Source organism: Psammomys obesus, unplaced genomic scaffold (genome assembly GCF_907164565.1).
Source record: "Psammomys obesus unplaced genomic scaffold, mPsaObe1.curated_primary_1811, whole genome shotgun sequence".
Classification (NCBI taxonomy): Eukaryota; Metazoa; Chordata; class Mammalia; order Rodentia; family Muridae; genus Psammomys; species Psammomys obesus.
Genome location: NW_026596427.1, coordinates 4,664,036 through 4,685,884, shown reverse-complemented (window position 1 = coordinate 4,685,884; position 21,849 = coordinate 4,664,036). Strand labels below are relative to the sequence as shown.

At 42.5% G+C, this 21,849-nt stretch overlaps 2 pseudogenes; both read right to left on the bottom strand.

The window, feature by feature from the left end:
* Nucleotides 1–5,034: 5,034 nt before the first annotated feature.
* On the bottom strand, nucleotides 5,035–10,290 carry LOC129669525 (uncharacterized; annotated as a pseudogene).
* Nucleotides 10,291–12,132: 1,842 nt separating this feature from the next.
* Nucleotides 12,133–15,143, bottom strand: LOC129669524 (40S ribosomal protein SA-like; annotated as a pseudogene).
* Nucleotides 15,144–21,849: the final 6,706 nt, after the last annotated feature.

Genomic DNA, 21,849 nt, shown 5'->3' with positions numbered 1-21,849 from the left:
AAAAAAAAAAAAAAAAAAAAAAAAAAAAAAAAAAAAAAAAAAAAAAAGAAGCAGACACACCAAAGAGGAGTAGATGGCTGGAAATAATCAAGTTCAGGGCTGAAATCAATCAATTACAAACAAATAAAACAAATCAAAGAATCAAAGAAACCAAGAGCAGGTTCTTTGAGAAAATCAACAAGATAGACAAGCCCTTAGCCAAGGTAACTAAACGGCAAAGAGACACTATCCAAATCAACAAAATCAGAAATGAAAAGGGGGACATAACTATAGACACTGAGGAAATCCAAAAAAAACATTAGGACATACTTCAAAAGTCTATATGCTACAAAATTTGAAAATAAAAATGAAATGGACAATTTTCTTGATGGATTCTACTTACCAAAGCTGAATCAAGACGAAGTAAATCAACTACATAGTCCTATATCCCTTAAGGAAATAGAAACAGTCATCAAATATCTCCCATCCAAAAAAACGACCAGGACCAGATGATTTCAGCGCAGAATTCTACCAGACCTTCAAAGAAGAGCTAACTCTAACTCTCTTCAAACTTTTCCACAAAATAGAAACAGAAGGAACACTCCCAAACTCATTCTATGAAGCCACAGTCACCTTGGTCCCTAAACCTCACAAAGATCCAACAAAGAAAGAGAATTTCAGGCCAATCTCCCTTATGAACATTGATGCAAAGATACTTAACAAAATACTCGCAAACCGAATACAATAACACATCAAAGATATCATCCACTATGATCAAGCATGCTTCATCCCAGGTTTGCAGGGGTGGTTCAATATATGGAAATCCATCAATGTGCTCCACCATATTAACAAACTGAGAGAAAAAAAAAACATGATAATCTCCTTAGATATTGAAAAAACATTTTACAAAATCCAACATCCATTCATGTTTAAAGTGTTGGAGAGATCAGGGATACAAGGCACATATCTAAACATAGCAAAGGCAATATACTGCAAGCCTATAGCCAACATCAAACTAAACGGAGAGAAACTTAAAGCAATCCCACTAAAGTCAGGGAAAAGGCAAGGCTGCCCACTCTCTTCATTCCTATTCAACATATTTCTGGAAGTCCTTGCCAGAGCAATAAGACAATTGAAGGAGATAAAGGAGATACAAATCGGAAAGGAAGAAGTCAAAGCATCACTATTTGCAGATGATATGATAGTATACCTGACTGATGCCAAAAATTCTGCCAGGGAACTCCTACAGCTGATAAACACCTTCAGCAAAGTGTCAGGATACAAAATTAACTCAAAAAAATCAGTAGCCCTCCTGTATACAAAAGGGCTGTGAAAGAAATTGAGGAAACAACACCCTTCACAATAGCCACAAAAGACATAAAGTACCTTGGTGTAACCCTAACCAAGTGAGTCAAAGACTTGTATGAAAAAAAATTCAAGTCTCTGAAGAAAGAATTAGAAAAAGATATCAGAAGATAGAAAGATCTACCATGCTCATGGCTTGGCAGGATTAACATAGTAAAAATGGCCTTCTTACCAAAAGCAATCTACAGATTCAATGCAATTCCCATCAAATTACTGAAACAATTCTTTACAGACCTTGAAAGAAAAATTCTCAACTTCATATGGAATAAGAAGAAATCCAGAATTGCTAAAACAATCTTCTACAATAAAAGATCTTCTGGAGCTATCACCATCCCTAATATTAAGCTGTACTATAGAGCAACAGTAATAAAAACTGCATGGTACTGGCATAGAAAAAGAATGTTGGATCAATGGAACCAAATAGAAGACCCAGAAATAAACCCACACACTTATGGACACCTAATCTTTGACAAAGATGTCAAAACCATACAATGGAAAAAAGATAGCATCTTCAACAAATGGTGCTAGTATAACTGGATGTCTACATGTAGAAAAATGGAAATAGATCCATACTTATCACCCTGCGCAAAACTAAAGTCCAAGTGGATCAAAGACCTCAACATAAAACCAGACACATTAAATCAGTTAGAAGAAAAAGTGGAGAAAACCCTAGAACTCATTGGTACAGGAGACAACTTCCTGAACAGAACACCAATAGCATAGGCTCTAAGAGCAACAATCAATAAATGGGACCTCATGAAACTGAAAAGCTTCTGTAATGCAAAGGACACTGTCATCAAAACTAAACGACTGCCTACAGAGTAGGAAAGGATCTTCACCAACCCTTTATCTGACAGAGGGCTAATATCCAGTGTATATAAAGAACTAAAAAGCTAAAAAGCAGCAAATAAAGAAATCCAATTAAAAAATGGGGAACATAGCTAAACAGAAAATTCTCTGTAGAGGAATATAGAATGGCAGAGAAACACTTAAAGAAATGCTCAATCTCATTAGCCATCAGGGAAATGCAAATCAAACAACCCTGAGATTTCATGTTACACCCATCAGAATGACCAAAATAAAAACCTCAAGTGACAACCAATGCTGGAGAGGTTGTGGGAAAAAGGGAACCCTCCTCCACTGCTGTTGGAAATGTAAACTGGTACAACCACACTGGAAATCAATCTGGTGCTTTCTTAGACAACAAGTAATAGCGCTTCCTCAATATCCAGCCATAACCACTCCTAGGTATATGTCCAAAAGAGGCTCAAGTGCACACTAAGGACATTTGCTCTGCAAAACCTGCACTCCTGATGCAGGAACTTTGTACAGCTCCCTCCCCAGAGACTCTCAGACCGCAGTTCAATGCAAAAGCAAGAAGCAGTTTATTCCGATCACGATGGGGGTTGCCCCTTCAAGGCAGGAGACGACCCCAAGCATACAAAGCACAGAGTTTTTATACCTAAAAATCAGGCCACACATGTATCTTTACATTGACTAGTCAGCAGAAAAGATAGCAGTTTTGCAGCTGGCAGCTTACAGCTTCTTCCAAGGGCAGTCCTCCCTGCCCCAGGTTTCTTATCTTAAGCTCATCCTGTCTTCTGAGGAGGGCCATCTGGTCTGGCCTCTACTCAAGGTTTAGTAGCCCTAATTGTCTGACTTGTTCTTGTTTCTTAGCTGGCCCTTATTCAAGGTCCAGTTGTTTTTCTTTCTAGTCTGGGATGGTCCCATTTCTCATTCCCCCCTTTTTCTTTGGTATAATTTTAACCCTAAAATTACAGGCTAGATTCAGCCTGCACCTCTACTTGCTGATACTGCTGTCAAAGCATAAGGACATGAATGGTACTTATCCGTTCTCTCATGAAGTTAAGCAGCTTGTTAAAAATTCAGGGTCCAAAGTTTACAATCAGGAAAAGAATTAGCAAAGGGCCAAGCAAGGTGGAGATTAAAGTGGTCAACCATGGAGAGGAATTAAACCATCCTTCAAACCATCCTAAGCTTTGGGCTCGTTCTCGCTTTCTCTTTTCTAAGCCCTCCTTGACCTTATCTAGGGTCTCAGTGACAACTCCAGTATGGTCAACATAGAAACAGCATTCTTCTTTTAGGGCAGCACATAAACCTCCTTGTTGCAGAAACATTAAATCTAAGCCCCTTCTATTCTGTAACACCATCTCTGATAATGACTGTAAGGAATCTTTTAGCTCTCTAATTGTGCTTTTTAATCTTTCTATGTCCTCATCAACAGCTGCCCTAAGCTCTTTTAACCCGCTATGTCGGAGGGCTATAGCTGACCCTCCCGTTGCTGTCCCTGCTGCTCCTAGCCTGATCCCAAGCATTATGGCTAGGGAAATTCCCAAGTCTCTTTTTGTTCGTATCAGCGGTTCCCCCACAGAGTTCCCAGTATTGAAAGGGCTCTTCATATGGGTGATAGGTAACTTGGGGATTACCTGGACCAGGACACAGTAATCAGATGAATTGACAAGCACCTGAGTACTGACACAAGTAGTAATTCCTGTCACACAGGCCCACCATCCATTGATTGGTGGTATGAGGTACCCAGACAGGCCTGCAACATTATAGGTTTGGTTGCATAAAAGCTGATGACGGGGGGAGACTTTACCTACACAGAGTCCTTGCCCTGAAAAGGCAGACAGGGAAAGTCTAGCCTCCTTTTGCGTCCAACAGCAGGCTGTGGCCTCTTGGTTGTTACTTATTTTATCTGTAAAGGCAATTCCTTCATAATATGGGGGAGCAATTCCAAAGCATAACCAACAAGACTCAGTAACCTTCGGGTTGGTGTTATTTAGGGCCTGGAAGGCTCCCTGTGCTAGGGAAGCAATGTATTGTCCAGGATGCTTAGGGGAAGAAGAATCTATACCTACTTTTGAGTTAGGAGTCAGTGAGGGGTTTACTGGATGTGGGGCCATAGTCTGGGGGTCTGATTTTACTGGGGGAACAAGATGAGGGCCAGCTTTATTTGGCCCTACTTCAGCAGATGGGGCTGTTATTTTCAATTTGATGGTGAAAAGTAACCCATCATCATATCTTTCCTTATATATTCATAGGCCCCAAGTGAACCCCGTCACCCAGTTAGTTGAAATCCGTTTTCCAGCGTCTGTGAACCAGATTAGCGGGGGTGGCACCAGGTGGTACATATTGGCTGATAATACCATCTATTGTTTGGTCCCTGATCTGGAGGTTTGGCATGACTGTAATTAGCTTTAACAATAATGTAATCCCAACTGGAGGTAGGCTTCCAGTAAGTATCTACCCCAATTTTTGCAGTAGAAGTCATTTTTCCCCCACATTTGTTTACTAATTTAGGTTACTGGTGGGGTCCTGGACATTCATAAAAGGTTAGGACTCGCAGCATACTGTGGTGGTTGGTGGTCCCACAGCCCCCCCCCAGGGATTTAAGCCCCTTCTCTCACTGAAAGACCCACATCTAGAGTCCCCAGGAACCACGTTGGGGTCTAGGTGGCTTTGCAAATCCCAGTTTGCAGATGCTCCTAAAGCTATTTTACAAAGGTCAGGGTACAAGTCCGCCCACCATGTGAAAGGTGGGGCTATCTTTGATACAGACCAAATTATAATATGTCCCAAGTCAAAAGTTTGGGCTGGTGAGGACTTGAGCCCAAGCAAGTACTGTAAGTGCTTAACAGAGCCAAAAGCACCAGCAGTTTGTGAATATCACTCTCGGCTTACATTTTTAACAAGCTTAAGTTTTAAGGGATTGTCACTGGGCTGGATTTTCCAGTCAGAAGTGGAGTCCTCTGGAGCGGGTTTGACGTGTGATGTGTGGATCCAAGCAGCAATGCCTTTTACCTTCACAGCCGTTGGGGTGGTGAGCAGGATGCAGTAAGGACCTTTCCACCGGGGTTCCAAATTCTGACTACGGTGTCACCGTACATAAACCAAGTCTCCAACTTGGAACTGATGGGGCACCTCTAAGGATCCTGGCGCATATGCACTGTCAACCTTGCTCCAGATTTCTTTTTGAATAAGCTGCAGTCCCTTTAACCTGGACAACAAGTCAGAGTTACTACTAGTTATGTAAAGAGGGTCTCCAAGGAGAGTTAAGGGAGCGGGAACTCCATACAATAGTTCAAAAGGTGTAAGATTCAACAAGGAAGGAGTATTCCTGACCCTAAAAAGAGCCAGAGGGAGGAGTACCATCCAGTCACCGCCAGTCTCCATGGTCAATTTAGTAAGGGTCTCTTTTAGATTCTATTCATTCTTTCTACTTGTCCTGAACTTTGGGGTCTATAAGCACAATGTAATTTCCAATTAGTCCCCAAAAATCTGGCCACCTCCTGACTTACCTGAGCAAGGAAGGCCGGCCCATTGTCTGACCCAATTACCTTTGGAACACCAAACCGGGGAAAAATGTCTTCTAAAATCTTCTTGGCTACAACCAGAGCAGTCTCTTTCTTGGTGGGAAAAGCTTCCACCCATCCTGAGAAGGTATCTACAAAGACTAGAAGATATTTATTTCTTTACCTGGCTGGCTTGATCTCAGTAAAGTCCACTTCCCAATGCATTCCAGGTCTAGTTCCCCTTAGCCGTTTTCCCGAGCTTTGGAAATTCTTCCCTATGTTTACCTTTTGGCAGGGGGTGCATGCCTGAGCCACTTTTTCGGTTAGAGCAGTGAGGTTTAGTATTCGGTAAGGATATTGGAGAACAATTTCAGTCAATTTCCTTGCTCCTAAATGAGTTCACTGATGCATTTGTGCTATTAGTCTCTTAGCATCTTTCTATGGCAAAATGATCTTATCTTTGGAGTCAATCCATGCTCCCACATTAACATCGAATGTCCCTTGTTTCCTCTGTATTTGCTCCAGGTCATCCTCTGAGTATTTTAGTCGTTCCTTCTCTGGCAACTCAGCAGTTAATATAATTGGAGCACAACTTCCTCTAACAGCTGCTTTAGCCTCCTGATCATCCATGTTATTTCCCTTTGCCGCCTTGGAATTTCCCTTCTGATGTCCCAGGCAGTGAATTATGCTTACCTTGGTGGGCAGTAGTAGGGCATTGAGCAAGGCCAAGATTTTATTTTTATTTTTAATTTTTTTTACCTGCTGATGTTAGTAAGCCTCTCTGCTGGTAGATGGCCCCGTGCACATGGGCCGTAGCAAAGGCATACCTGCTGTCAGTGTAGATGTTTATCTTTTTGTCTTTTCCCAAAGTTAATGCTTGAGTTAAGGCAATTAGTTCTGCCTGTTGAGCAGAGGTGCCTTCTGGCAGCGCTTGGGCCCATATTACCTTGTGTCCATCCACCACCGCTGCTCCCGCTTTTCTTTTTCCATTTTCTAAAAAGCTACTCCCATCTGTGTAATATGTCACCTCTGCATCCAGCAGAGGCTGGTCTTTTAAGTCCTTTTGCCATCCCTGTTCTTCTGCCAACACCTGCAAACAATCATGTTCTGGGGGTTGAATCTCTGGATCTGGTAACAGGGTGGCAGGATTTAGCCCCGTTGCTGGGGCAAAAGTAATCCTGTCGTTATTTAAAAGCAAAGTTTGGTAATGAGTCATGTGAGCATTTGTGAGCCAGCGATCAGGTGGCTGTCTGACAACACTCTCAAGGGCATGAGGGGCATAGACGGTAAGATCTTGTCCCAAGGTCAGCTTGTCAGCATCCTTTACCAATGCGGCGGCGACTGCTGCTATTATCTGGAGTCAGGTCGGCCATCCTGCTGCTACTGGATCAAGCTTTTTAGATAGATAAGCAACCGGTCTCTTCCAGGGTCCAATCTTTTGAGTTAACACCCCTTTATCCATCCCCTGGTTCTCGGCCATAGAGATGAAAAGGTTTAGTGACATCAGGAAGTCCCAAGGCTGGAGCTGACATTAAAGCCTGTTTAATATTATCAAATGCAGCCTGTTCATCTTTTCCCCAGGAAAAAGAGTCATTGCCCTTTGTAAGGGCATACAGAGGTGCTGCCATTTCAGCGAACCCAGGAATCCATAATCGGCAAAACCCCGCTGTACCAAGAAATTTCCTCAGTTGTTTAGTAGTTTGTGGAGGGGGTATATGAAACACAGTCTCTTTTCTAGCCTCCGATAACCATCTTTTTCCTTCTTTCAGTATATACCCCAGGTAACTGACCTGTTTCCGACATATCTGGGCCTTCTTTGCTGATGCTCTATAGTCGAGTTCGCCCAATTCTTGTAACAGTTGGCTGGTGGCTTCGAGACAGGTTTTCCGACAATCTGCAGCTAGTAAGATGTCATCCACATACTGGAGAAGAGTTACCTGAGTATTTGTGGCCCAGAAGTGTGCCAGGTCTCAGTGCAGGGCTTCATCAAATATGGTAGGAGAATTCCTAAATCCTTGGGGAAGTCAAGTCCATGTTAGTTGGCCTGAGACCCCGGAGTCGGGATCTTTCCATTCAAAAGTGAAAATGTCTTGGCTGGCAGGGCTAAATTGAAGACAAAAGAATGCATCTTTAAGGTCTAGAACAGTATACCAGACTCTGTCAGGGGGAAGGGAGCTCAGCAGGTTATATGGGTTGGGGACTGTTGGATGTAAGTCCATAACCTGTTTATTAACTTCCCTCAGGTCCTGTACAGGCCGATAATCATTGCTCCCGGGTTTTCGGACCAGCAGTAATGGAGTATTCCAAGCAGACTGACATCTTTTTAAAACCCCTAGGGGAAGGAGTCACTGTATATGAGGGCAAATCCCATCATGGGCTCCCTTAGACATTGGATACTGCCACACTGCAACTGGGGCTGCCTGAGGTTTTAGCTCTATCTGGACTGGCGGTTGCTTTCTTGCTTTCCCTAAGGCAGCTGTTTCAGCCCAGGCCTCAGAGTATTTCTTTACCCACCAGTCAATGTCTTTTTCCCCTCTTTTAAATTTTCAAATAGCCGGTATTCATCTCCCAAGTGAATTGTAAGCACGTGAATAGGATCCCCTCTTTTATCTGTAACCTGTGGGCCTTCTGCGTTAAAATAGATGTGGGCTCCTATTTTGGTCAGGATATCTCGTCCCAGCAATGGGTATGGGCAGTCAGGCATGACTAAGAATGAGTGGGATACCCAGCCCACTCTGAGGTCCACTGTTCTTCGGGTAGCCCATGTGTATTGCTTACATCCAGTGGCCCCTTGAACCCATGATTTTTTTTTCTTTTTTAGCCCCTGAGTCTTGCAACAGAACTGAATGTTGAGTTCCAGTATCCACTAGAAAATGGACTGGCTTCCCCTCCACCTTGAGGGTTACCCTGGGCTCGGGGAGGGGAACCGAACCCTTCCTCCCTAATCACTGTCATTGTTCAAGGTTAGGACCCGGGTCCCCGTGGCTCAAGAATTCAGCTGCTTCTTCTTCCTTTTGGGGCATTCTCTCATCCAGTGTCCCTTTTCCTTGCAGTAGGCACACTGGGCCTTAGACAAAGGGCCTTTACAGTTGCCAGGAACTCTCTCGCTTTAAGTACGACTTTCCTGAACTACAGTGGCCAGAATCTTAGTCAATTTTTTATCCTGCCTCTTGTCTCTCTCTCTTTCTCTCATCTCCTGTTCTTTCTGTTTCCTCTCTTCTTTTTCTTCTTCTGTTTCTTGACTATAGAAAACTTTCTCTGCCACTTGCACTAAATCCTTCAATGACTTATCCCGCAGACCTTCTAATTTCTGAAGTTTCCTACGAATATCCCTAGCTGACTGATCTATGAAAGATACAGCTACTGTTGCCTTGTACTCATCTGAAGAAGGGTCATAGGGAGTAAACCAGCGGAACACTTCCATCAGCCATTCTAAGTAGGCTGCAGGAGATTCCTCCAGCCCCTGGACCATTTCTCTTACCTTAGTTCAATTGGTGGGTCTTTGAGCAGCCCCACCGAGACCTGCCATTAGAATCTGGTGATAAACCTTCAAGTGCTGCCTACCCTCTGGTGTATTGTAATCCCAGTTAGGAAGCGAGAGAGGAAACCCATTATCAATCTCATCGGGGAGAACTGTAGGCCTCCCATCCGCCCCCAGGACATTCTTTCTTGCTTCTAGAAGAACTCATCCCCTCTCCTTGGTAGTCAGGAGTGTCTGTAAAAGCTGTTGGCAATCATCCCAAGTGGGCTGGTGAAAGAAAAGGACAGATTCAAACAAGTCAGTTAAGGCTTGGGGGTTCTCAGAAAAAGGGGGATTGTGGGCTTTCCAATTGTAGAGATCAGCTGAGGAAAAAGGCCAGTACTGAAGAGGTTGATTCCCATCCCTATCTGGGAACCCATAGGCTCGTAACGGGAGAGCCACCGAGTCCAGCTGAGTTGCTCTGCGGCTCCGTGTTCCAGCTGCCGGGCCCCCTTCATTCTGAGGGTCGCTTGATGATTGCAGCAGGACCTCTGGCAGTGTCTGCAGCAGCGGTGCTGAGGGACCGACAGCTCCTGGTGAAGGCCCTAAAAGGGGACTAGAAAAACTGCATGCTAGCCCCATCCTAGGCCCCGAGGGAGAACTGACAGCCTCCAGGAGACTGACAGGGGAAACAGTCGGAGGTCTGGCAGGAGAACCGGCCAGGGAACTGGCAGGAGTAGGGGCGATGGCTGGCGGATAAGGGGGCAGAAGGTCAAAAAGGAGGAGATCTGCTTCTGGAGAAGTGAGCACTTTCTTTTTCTCCTCTTCCTTAATGGCACAAACAGTTGTTGAAGGAGTCTCTGTGGAAAGAACAAAGGGGTGCACCCAGGGGGGTGGATGGCAAACAATGTCTTCCCAGGTTAGGACATAGGGTAACTGATCAGGATGGCCCCCCTGTGCTTGGAGAGTCTTAGCCTTAAGAGCAAGAATCCTGTCAAGGTGAAAGGTGCCCTCCGGTGGCCATCCAACCTGAAAGGCAGGCCACTCCGAGGAACAAAAGGTTCGCCACTTCGCTTTTCTGACTTCCACTGAGAGGTTATGTGCCCTATATCTCACTTCTGAGAAATGATCAAGGGTGATGGATAAGGGTGTAGTCACAATCTGTGCCATATTGAAATCGTCCATCAGAAAAGTCAGAGAGGCAACAACAACAAAGACAAAAAGAACCAGGCAAGCAATCAGACAAGGATGCCCTTGCGGGTGATACCACCGTGCCCTAAAGGAACAGCTTCCCGGCCATTCTCTACGAAAATCAGACTCAGACGGGAGGAGGACCATCTCCGATCCAACCTCCCAGCAAAGGGAACCTGGAGCATCCTCCAGCTTCCTGCCAAGCGATGTTCTGATGCATCCGTCAATCGCAATGGCCTAATCAAACAACCACGACTGTTCAGACAGGCACCTAACCAGAACAAAACAGAATCTGCAGAAACCTGAAATCTAACAAACAAAATGACTGACTTGTTTCAGCCTGACCTCCGAGCCCGGTCTGGTGAGAGTCCGGGAAGGGCCGAGTAGGTTTCCTGGCCAACACACCACATGCAAAACCTGCACTCCTGATGCAGGGAATCCATACCGCTCCCTCCCCAAAGAAACTCACAGACTGCAGTTCAATGCAAAAGCAAGAAGCAGTTTATTCCGATCACGATGGGGGTCGTCCCTTCAAGGCAGGAGACTACCCCAAGCATACAAAGCACAGAGTTTTTATGCCTAAAAATCAGGCCACACATGTATCTTTACATTGACGAGTCAGCAGAAAAGATAGCAGTTTTGCAGCTGGCAGCTTACAGCTTCTTCCAAGGGCAGTCCTCCCTGCCCCAGGTTTCTTATCTTAAAATAAGCTCATCCTGTCTTCTGAGGAGGGCCATCTGGTCTGGCCTCTACTCAAGGTTTAGTAGCCCTAATTGTCTGACTTGTCCTTCTTTCTTAGCTGGCCCTTATTCAAGGTCCAGGTGTTTTTCTTTCTAGTATGGGATGGTCCCATTTCTCAGCTCAACCATGTTTGTAGCAGCTTTATGTGTAATAGCCAGAAGCTGGAAACAACCCAGATGCCCCTCAACTGAAGAATGGATACAGAAATTGTGGTACATCTACACAATGGAATATTACTCAGCAATGAAAAATGAGGAAATCATGAAATTTTCAGGTAAATGGTGGGATTAGGAAAGGATCATCCTGAGTGAGCTATCCCAGAAGCAGAAAGACACACACGATATATACTCACTCATATAGACATATAATATAGGATAAACCTACTAAAATCTGTACACCTAAAGAAACTAATCAAGAGGGAGGACTCTGGCCAAAATGCTCAATCCCCACTCCAAAAGGAAAAGAGGATGGACACCAGAAGAAGAAGAAAACAGGAAACAAGTTAGGAGCCTCCCACAGAGGGCCTCTGAAAGGCTCTGCCCTGCAGACTATCAAAGCAGATGTTGAGACTTATGGGCAAACTTTGGGCAGAATGCAGGGAATCTTATGAAAGAACTGGGAAATAATAGTAAGAGGACAGGAGGTCCACAAGGAGAGCAACAGAACCAAAAAAAATTGAGCACAGGGGTCTTTCCAGAGACTCATACTCCAACCAAGTACCATGCATGGAGATAACCTAGAACCCCTGCACAGATGTAGCCCATGGCAGTTCAGTGTCCAAGTGGGTCCCATTGTAATGGGAACAGGGAGTGATTCTGAAATGAACTGATTGACCTGCTCTTTGATCACCTACCCCTGAGTGGGGAGCAGCCTTACCAGACCACAGAAGAAGACAATGCAGCCACTCCTGATGAGACCTAACAGACTAGGATCAGAAGGAAGAAAAAGAAACCTTCCCCTACCAGTGGACTTGGGGAGGGGAGTGTGTGGAGAAGGGGGAAAAAGGAAAGGATTGGGAGGGGAAGAGGGAGGGAACTAGAGGGGGGATACAAAGTAAATAAAGTATAATTTAAAAAAAAAGTAAAGATCAGGCATAATCTCAAACAGGTGATCACGGGAGAAAGCGCCATGAGTGCAAAGAACTTCCCTGGCCAGCATCCACTACATCAGACTTATGGAGTGAGCTCTCTTGTTATTGCATAGGATGGCAACTTCCACATAGTAAAGAGGCGAATCTGTGTTGCACAGAGTGATTTTGGGCAAGCTGACACGAGACGCCTCTGTGAGGGGCTAGTGGTTAACCCTGGGACTAGTCACCACTAAGAGCCCTGGTTTCCTGAAAGTTGCTTGGATGTGGTTAGTGAAGGTCCCAGTTGTAAAGTGGATAGCAATTGGAGTGGCTCCTGTGGAAGCAGCAAACTTCAGCATAGCTCGCTGGCCAGTGTTCCTGGATGGGATGAGGCTGACATCAGCAAGGTTCTCAATGGCAACAATAGCCAGAGCTGCAAGCAACAGCTTCTCCAAGGTCTTTTTCAGGTTTATGATGTAGATACCATCATATTGATGTATTGATGTAGATGTATTGCTCCATATGAATGTCAAGGTTGGGGCCACCAAAGTGGGTTCCTGATGCAAGGAATTTGAGAACATCTTCCTCTTTCATCTTCAGGACATCAAGGGCTCCAGACACTGGGTAATTTTCTTTTAAGTTATGACAGGAATCAAGAACAACACCTTATGGATCCATCACTGGGCAGCACAAAAAAGGAGATACGTATTTTCAACAACTGAAGTTTGGTTGTTATTTTTACTTTAACAGACTATTACACATGGCTGCATAGGTGGATCATTGGTAAAGAATGCTTGGTGTTTTTGCAGAGAACCTGGTTTTGGTTCACAGTACACAAGTCAGATGTTTCACAACTGCTTATAACTCCATCTCCAGGGATTTGGCACCCTGTTCACTGATCCTAGGGCACCTGCACAGGAGTTACTCATACCCACAGATACACACTGAGACTCACAATTTCTTTATATTACAAAGAAAGTTTAACAATCAGTTTTAAGCCAAGAAGGTTTATCTGAAAACTATGATCTATTTTTAAAATTTATTTATTTATTTATTTATTTATTTATTTATTTATTTATTTATTTATTTATTTATTCATTTATTCATTTATTACAATTATTAACTTTGTACCCCAATGGAGAACCCCTCTCTTATCTCCTCCCAGTCCCATTCACCAACCCTCTTCTCCCCCTATGCCCTTTCCCTAGTCCCCTGATAGGGAAGGGCCTCCTCCCCTTCTATCTAACCCTAGCCTATCAGGCTTCATCAAGGCTGGTTACATCATCTTCCTCTGTGACCTGGCAAGGCTGCACTGCTCAAAAGGAGGTGATCAGAGAGTCTGCTACTGAACCTGATCCCCTTACTAAGGAAACCACATGGAAACTCAGCAGCCAATGGGCTTCCTCTGAGCAGGGGTTCTAAGTCCTCTCCATGCATGGTCCTTGGTTCGTCTCTGCAGGATCCCCTGGCCTCAGGATTTTTGGCTCTGTTGGTCTCCTTGTGTTGTTCTTATCCCCTCCAGATCTATCTCCCTCTTCTTCCATAAGGTTTCCTACACTCTGCCCAAAGTTTGGCTATGAGTCTCAGAATATCCTTTGATACCCTGGTGGGTAGAATCTTTCACAGGTCCCCTGTGGAAGACTCCTGTCTTGTTTCTTGTCTTCTACTTCTGATGTCTATCCTGTTTGTCCTTCTGAGTGAGGCTTCAGCTTCTTCCCTAGGGTCCTCCTTGTTGTTGAACTTCTTTAGGACTATAGATTTTAGAATGTTTATCCTATATTATATGTATAATATCCACTTATAAGTAAGTATATACCATGTATGTCTTTCTGCTTCTGGGATAGCTCACTCAGGATGCTCTTTTCTAGTTCCTACCATTTGCCTACAGAGTTCATGATTTCCTTATTTTTAATTGTTGAGTAGTATTCCATTGTGTAAATGTAGCACAATTTCTGTATCCATTCCTCCCTTGAGTGACATCGAGGTTGTTTCCAGATTCTGGCTATTACACATAATGCTGCTATGAACATAGTTGAGCAAATGTCCTCCAGTGGTTTTCAAATAAGTAGAAGGGAATTACAGAAAGAATGAGACATCTTGAAGTTTGGATGGACCAACTAAACATCACTTCTCCTTATTTCCAGTGTCACACCCTGGCCCTCCTGATTGAGGCTGAGGAGAAGAGTAGACCTGGAAATCGTCACCGGTATGGTGTCTTTCTTGTATCATCTGCTGCTTTAGAAGAAGGGTGAAAGAGCTTCGTGTGTGATGCAATGCATAATATGATGCAGGATATTTCATCACATTATGAACCTTGAGATTGTAAACTGTAAAAACCTGTTTCTAATTTGGTGTTGCTTAACCATAACACACCCCTTAAATCCAATAACTTTTTGTTTACTGAAAATAGGTGATTATGGTGCGACTCAGCCCTAACAGAAACCTTTAGTTCAAGAACATTTTGTAAAAATGATTTAATAACGTTAACCCTAGGTCAAGAGGCAGAGCAAGCAACCAGCAAAAAGGGAATTAAAAAAAAAGAAAACTATGATCTGATGAAAATATTTCTGCATACATGAAGAAAGCAAATTGACCAGAGTTTTGTTTTCTTTTGCTTTATTAATTATGTTTTAAAATGAAGTTAAAGCATTGAAAATATTTGGGGGAAGGTGGTTGTGTTTTTATATGTTAGAATATGAAGCCTTAATTTGAAAAAAAAATGCCATGTTCTGCTAATTCGAAAACAGCATTGTGAAACATTAAGTTAATAAATACAGTAAGATCCTGTGATTTATACCTAATATTTGCAACATTAGCTGACATATCTGTAAGATGTTAAGGAGGTTGCAAGCACCTAAGAAAGTTAACTGTTTCTTCTAATGTTGATATGTTGTTGTTTTCTAGTAGGCTGATTCTTAATTTAAATCTTGTTTTCTAGTTTTTTTTAACTAATACAAATATTTTCTTGGCTTTGCATCTGTCTTTTACTGGCAACCGTTTCATTTAAAATGATTTTTGGCATATTTCCCTCTCAAGTGCCTTTTTGACTTTTACTGCATTATTATTCAGTGAACTCAAATAAAAGTAAATGGTGATTAAATACTTTATTCTCCAAGGATAGGAAATCTGGATCCTTTTCTGAAACAGAAGCAGTCATTTTGACCTCTGTGAAATATATATAAAAATTTACTCGTAAACATTCAAGATGAAATTTATGTTCAGCATTTAGAGATGCAGTTCTCCTTCACTAAAATCAGTTATTGACTCATTTCTGTAAACATTTGTCTTTGAGATATAGATTGTATATATTAATTTTATTTTATTTCTAAAACTTTAATAATCTAGGGCCAGTGAGATGGCTTAGTGAGTAATGGTGCTTACTGCTAAAGCCTATGATCTGAGTTGGAGTCTAGAATTCACATGATAAAAGAAGAGAACACACACACACACACACACACACACACACACACTCACTCACTCACACGCAAGCATGGCCATACACCTAAATAAATGAATGTAAATATATCAACATGGTAAAGACAGCAAAGTCATTACACATTACAGGTTTTCTCAATTTCTATTATATAAATTATACCATTTTTAAATAGTTGTGATAGTACCTATTTGAGATTTTAGTTGTTTTTTGTTTAGAAAACATGAATAGAAACCCTTAGTTGAGTAATCATTATCATAAAACTTACATTGTAGATATTAGGCTCAATATATAGAACAATTTGGCAAATAGTATTTTTATGTTATAGAACAAAAATTACAAAAGAAAGTGATGGTCTCCCAGCCTAGTCCTTATTCTATGTGTTATAGATTTGAATTCATTGTTGACTATAAGCTCACTGACAATTATTTTTAATCAATTAATGCAGAATCAGGGGACAATATAAATGTATTTAAGATTAGAAACTCTATTAAATATTTCTGTACTAGGAAGTGGTAACTGTTTTTGTTTGTTTGTTTTAAGGGTAGTGCTGTCAAATACACTCTTAGCAATCATTAAGACCCAAGGATGTTCATTTATGAGGTGAAACAGCCCAGGTTCTGTATACTGGCCAGGTTCTATGTACATATAATGCTCTGGTACTACTTACAAAATACCTGCTAGGTTAGTCTTATACTGAGCACAGGGGTCTTTCCTGAGACCTATACTCCAACCAAATATCATGCATGGAGATAACCTCGAACACCTGCACAGATGTAGCCCAGGGCAGTTCAGTGTCCAAGTGGGTTCCCTAGTAATGGGAACAGGGACTGCCTCTGACATGAACTGATTGGCCTGCTCTTTGATCACCTCACCCTGATGGGGGAGCAGCCTTACCAGACCACAGAGATGAGATCTTATAGACTAGGATCAGAAGGAAGGAGAGGAAGATCTCCCCAATCAGTGGATTTGGGGAGGGGCACGAATGGAGAAGGGGAAGGGAATGTGGGATCGGGAGGGGAGGAGGGTAGGGTTTATGGGGGGGATATAAAGTGAATAAAGTGTAATAAAAATTAATTAAAAAATAAAAAATACTGAAAAAGAAAAGGCAAAGTAGACAAGCAAGTGTCCTACACTGGTATCTGCTAGGCTCTATGAACACAGTGCTGCTCACACTCTTTCCAGATTAGAAGCAAGTCATGTTGTAAGAAGACATTCTTTTACCAATAATTTTCTGTTGTTAATGCAAGCCAACTCTCACAGCGGACTATTTAGAAAATGTAACCTTTATTCCTCTCTAACTAGAAAGTCTTTTATTTTGCCTCCAGAAAACCTTAAGGGGTCACCAAAATGCCGTTAAAATATAAGCAATACTTCAAATTATCATGTCATATTGCTGTAACCAAGGGAGCTATTGAAATACTGAAACCCAGGTGATTCCTAGTTGTTGGAGGACCCTGCTATTAAGGTCTTACTCCATCATGTCCAGATAGATGTTTGACCTTGGCACCAAACAGAGTAATTTGTTTATCAGTGGGGTTTCCTATTCTCTGCCTGCCCTTATCTGGAAAATGTCTCTAGGCACAGATGCCTGACGTTACTTGGAAGATAATCCTGCACAGAGCCTCCTGCAAGTGCTACATGACTCAGCAGAGAAGTCTCACTCTTTCCCAGTGCCCATATGTTAATTAGGTAGTTTTATGAACAATCAACTCTTCCTGTCCATATGATTAAGGTACTGTCTTATGACCAATCAGTCCTTCCTGTTCATAACCCTAAGAACTGTTATACACCTTACCCTTGAAAGAATAAAATGAGCTGCCTCTCTGAAGCTGACTCCCAGAAGAGTTCTCTATCAGACTCACAGCATTCTGAACCCTGCTCCCTTTGTCCTCATGTGTTTGTGGCCAACAACCCCCAGGGGAAGGAAGGACCTAGTCATGTATCTTTTTTTTTGAGTTTTACTAAAATTTTAAGAGACAAATAATATTTATACATATATAAATTATTGAGCATAATATTCTTGAGCACAAGTACAGTAATTGAACTAGAGTAATTAGTGAGCATACACACATACCAGTACTATTACCACCACCACCACCATCACCACCAATCAATGTTATTCAGATTATTTGAGAAAAAATATGGCTATTACTATTTTGGACATAGACAATTACAATCATGATACATTCAGCTAATCTAGATTTAAAACCAACACACTAGAGGGAATAAATATTAATCTTTAAACCTTAGAAAAGAATTCAGGAGTTGTTTTACAGTCGTAACAATGATAATGTAGTAGCTTTTCATGTTTTGATGAATACAGGTTAATTTACTCTTCATATAACACTTTTATTAATATAAAGCTAGGAGATGTTGGTGAGTAGGCTGATAACAACATACCAAAGAAAAAAAGGAACCCAACTTTGACCTTCTAACAGTGGTTCAAATCCACCTTATTGGAATACATATGTATAAAATATTCTCTTTGAAGTTTTAGTACACATCTTCTCAGTCACATTCTCCCCTGGTAGAAGGCTTTTTTTTTTATTGAAAATATAGGGAATTGCAAAATATGACTTTTCTGTCTGCATGTTCTTGTTTCATCTTCTTCACTGCTATATTCAGTTTGCAATTACAGATTAAATATAATGTAGGAGGGACCATAAATTCTATAAAGGGATGTATCAACATTATGTATTATATATTATATATTATGTATTATTTATTATGTATTATATATTATATATTAGATTATAGATTATATATGTAAATTAAAAAAATAAAATATCGAAGGGGGCCAAGATGGCAGCACCGGGAGAACACCGTGTCTGAGAAGCTGGACAACACACTCCGTATAGCGACCAGGAGACTGAACTCTGGGCCCTAAAACAACAACAATGATGTTTCCCAAGTGAGGGAAGGCTCCCACAGATTGGGAATCAGTTGGGTCCACTCTCAGCTGCCCAGCCAGAACCTGGAAGAGAACCCAGCTAACGCGGGCTTTGGGTCTCCGGGCTGGTGCTGCAAACCTGCATGTCCCCATCACTTTCCCAGGCTGATCTGTGGGCACAAGGGTGCCTGAGACTGAGCTTCCCAGTCACAAAAAAAACCCCATGGGGAAGGAAAGTTGCAAGACTGATCAAGGGTCACCCAGTCTTTCCCTGGAAGGTCTCACTGACCGGGGGTACCTGCCGCCATCACAACTGAGCTCCCAAAACGCACGGAGAGCAGCTTCACGCCCAGCTCAAAATCCCTACTCCCTCTTGGGAGGAGGCAAAAGGCAGCCAGCAGAATCTGCCACAGACCACATTGTCTGTACCCCAACCTGAGATCAGGGCTGAGAAAACCCAATCCTTTCGGGCACTCCCCCAAATGCCACCATAACCCTGCTGCGGCAGAGCAGAAGGATAAAGAGGCACACAGCAGCTTCACAGTGCCAGAACTCCAGTGATGCCGGCTGCTCCTAGCAAACAAACTACAGCTTGGGATCTGGGACTGTGGTCATTCTACACATACTGAGATTCTTCTGGGTCCAGTACAATAAGGTCTAGCAGCAAGTTCTATCACCGGCACCCCCAACGACCCATGGCAGAGAAACGCCAGCTCAGGATCCTACTGAGAAGCCCCAACCCCTGCTGGCACTCCCCTGAGAGCACCTCCATAAGCTTGCCTTAGCAGAGGGGAAGGTCAGAGGGGAAGGACAGAGAGGCAGCCTGCCAAGGACACAGCACCCTCTCTCCAGCTCACCCAGTGACCCCTAGTAGAGAAACCCAAGCTCTGGATTTGAGGACACTCAACCCTACCTGGTACTCTCTCGGGATCAGCAAACATAGATTCTATCGCCAGGCTGCTTCTGGCAGAGAGATCTGGGCCCGGGATCTGGGATTGAGTACACTCAACCTAACTCTTTCCCGTGCCACCCAGGGACCAGTCAACATAACCCGTCCTGGCAGAGGGAAAGGACAAAGAGGCAGCACACAGGAAAGGTGGACACTGAGTCTTGCGGCCACAGTGTCACAGAGCTAACTGTTAGCCTACCCATGCACTTCCGCAACAGGACCAAATCAGAGAGTAGTGAGCAAGGGGAACCCCTGTGCATTCCAACTGGTCCTACAAGAGAGTGAGTGAGCCTTCTAGGTAGATATTGCCCCAGACCCAGAAGCAACCAGACGAGATCCCTGCCACCCACACCCGTAGTGTGGGCATCATAGGGATTCTTGGGATAGCGACCCCAACATTGAAGCCTCTGCCTTGCGGGTCCACCACTGTAATCCAGGCAAGCAATCCCTGGATCTCAGTCAGAAGTGCGTAATAGTGGCTTATGGGTCAATGCAATAGTCAGAGAATCTGCTCATTCACACTGTGCCCGCTAAAAGCACACGCGAATAGCACCAGCATCACATTCCTTACGTAGGCTAAACTGAAACCACAGTGCACACTCCCAAACCAGTGAACCTCTCTCATCTTCCTGAAAAAACAGTCCAGAAATCAGAAAGAGAGGATCATAGTCCGAACTACAATCTCGAGGAACAAACAGTGAGGATTATAAATAACCAGATGGCTAGAGGCAGACATAAGAACACTCCCAACAAAAATTAGGACATAATGACCTCACCAGCAACCCCACAATACAATGGACACTTCAATTCACTAGATATACAAGAAAACGACCTCAAAACTATGTTTCTCCAGCTATTAGAGGCCCATAAAGATGAAATGAACAAAACCCTCAGAGAAATAGCCAAAGAAATCGAGACTAACCAAGAGGAAACAAATTGTGCTCTCAGAGAAATGACCACGAAGATTGAGGCAAACAGAGAAGAAATGCACAAAGCTCTCAAAGAAATGTCCACACAAATGAAGGCAAATAAAGAAGAAATAAACAAAGCTCTCATAGAAATACAGGCAATTATACCCAAAGAAGTAGAGGCACAATTAGTGATACATAGAGAGGAAACAGACAAAAAAAAAAATAGAAGCTATCATTGAAAAGCAGGACTCCACATTCAAACAGATGAAGGAAATGATGCAAGACATGAAAACAGCTTTAGAATCAATAAAGAAAACACAAATAGAGAAAAACCAGGAGCTGGAGAACATAAAAAAAAGATCAGGAACTACAAAGGTAAGCATCACCAACAGAATACAAGAGATGGAAAAAAGAATCTCAGGAGCCGAAGATACACTTGCGGAAATTGACACATCTCTCAAAGAAAAAATAAAATCAGAAAAGTTCCAAACACAAAACATCCAAGAAATCAAGGACACCATGAAAAGACAAAACGTAAGAATAATAGGAGTAGAAGAAAAAGAAGACATCAGGCTCAAATGTCCGGAAAATATTTTCAAGAAAATTATAGAAGAAAACTTTCCCACCTTGATGGCCATAAACATACAAGAGGCCTACAGAACACCAAGTAGACTAGACCAGAAAAGAAATTCTTCACATCACATCATAGTCAAAACACTGAACCTACAAAACAAAGAAAAAATTCAAAAAGCAGCAAGGGAAAAAGGCCAAGAAACATATGAAGGTAGACCTATCAGAATCACACCAGATTTCTCAACAGAAACTATGAAAGCCAGAAGGGCCTGGACAGAAATCATACAGTCCTTAAGGGACCACAGATTCAAACCCAGACTACTCTACCCAGCAAAACTTTCAATCAGCATAGACGGAGAATTCAAAATATTCCATGACAAATCCAAATTTAAACAATATCTACATAGTAACCCAGATCTACAGAAGTTATTAGAAGGGAAACTCCAAACCAAAGAAAACAACTACATCCAAGGAAACAGAGGAAATAGAAAACTACACAACAACAACATAAAAAATACCTAAAGAATATAAGCAATGAAACTCAGTGACACCACCAACCCCGCATCTAAAGTAAGTAACAATTGTTGGTCACTAGTTTCTATCAACATCAACAGACTCACCTCCCCAATAAAAAGACACAGACTAACAGAGTGGTTGCGGAAACAGGATCCATCATTCTGTTGCATCCAAGAAACACACCTATGCAACAAAGATAAACACTACCTCAGAGGAAAGGGCTGGAAAAATGTTTTTCAAGCAAATGGTTCCAGAAAACAAGCTGGAGTAGCCATCCTAATATCTAATAAAATAGACTTTCAACCCAAGTTAATCAAAAAACATAAGGAGGGCCACTATATTCACATCAAGGAAAAATCCACCAAGAGGACATCACAATTTTGAATATCTATGCCCCAAATACAAGAGTACCTACATTCGTAAATGAAACAATATTAAAGCTTCAATCACACA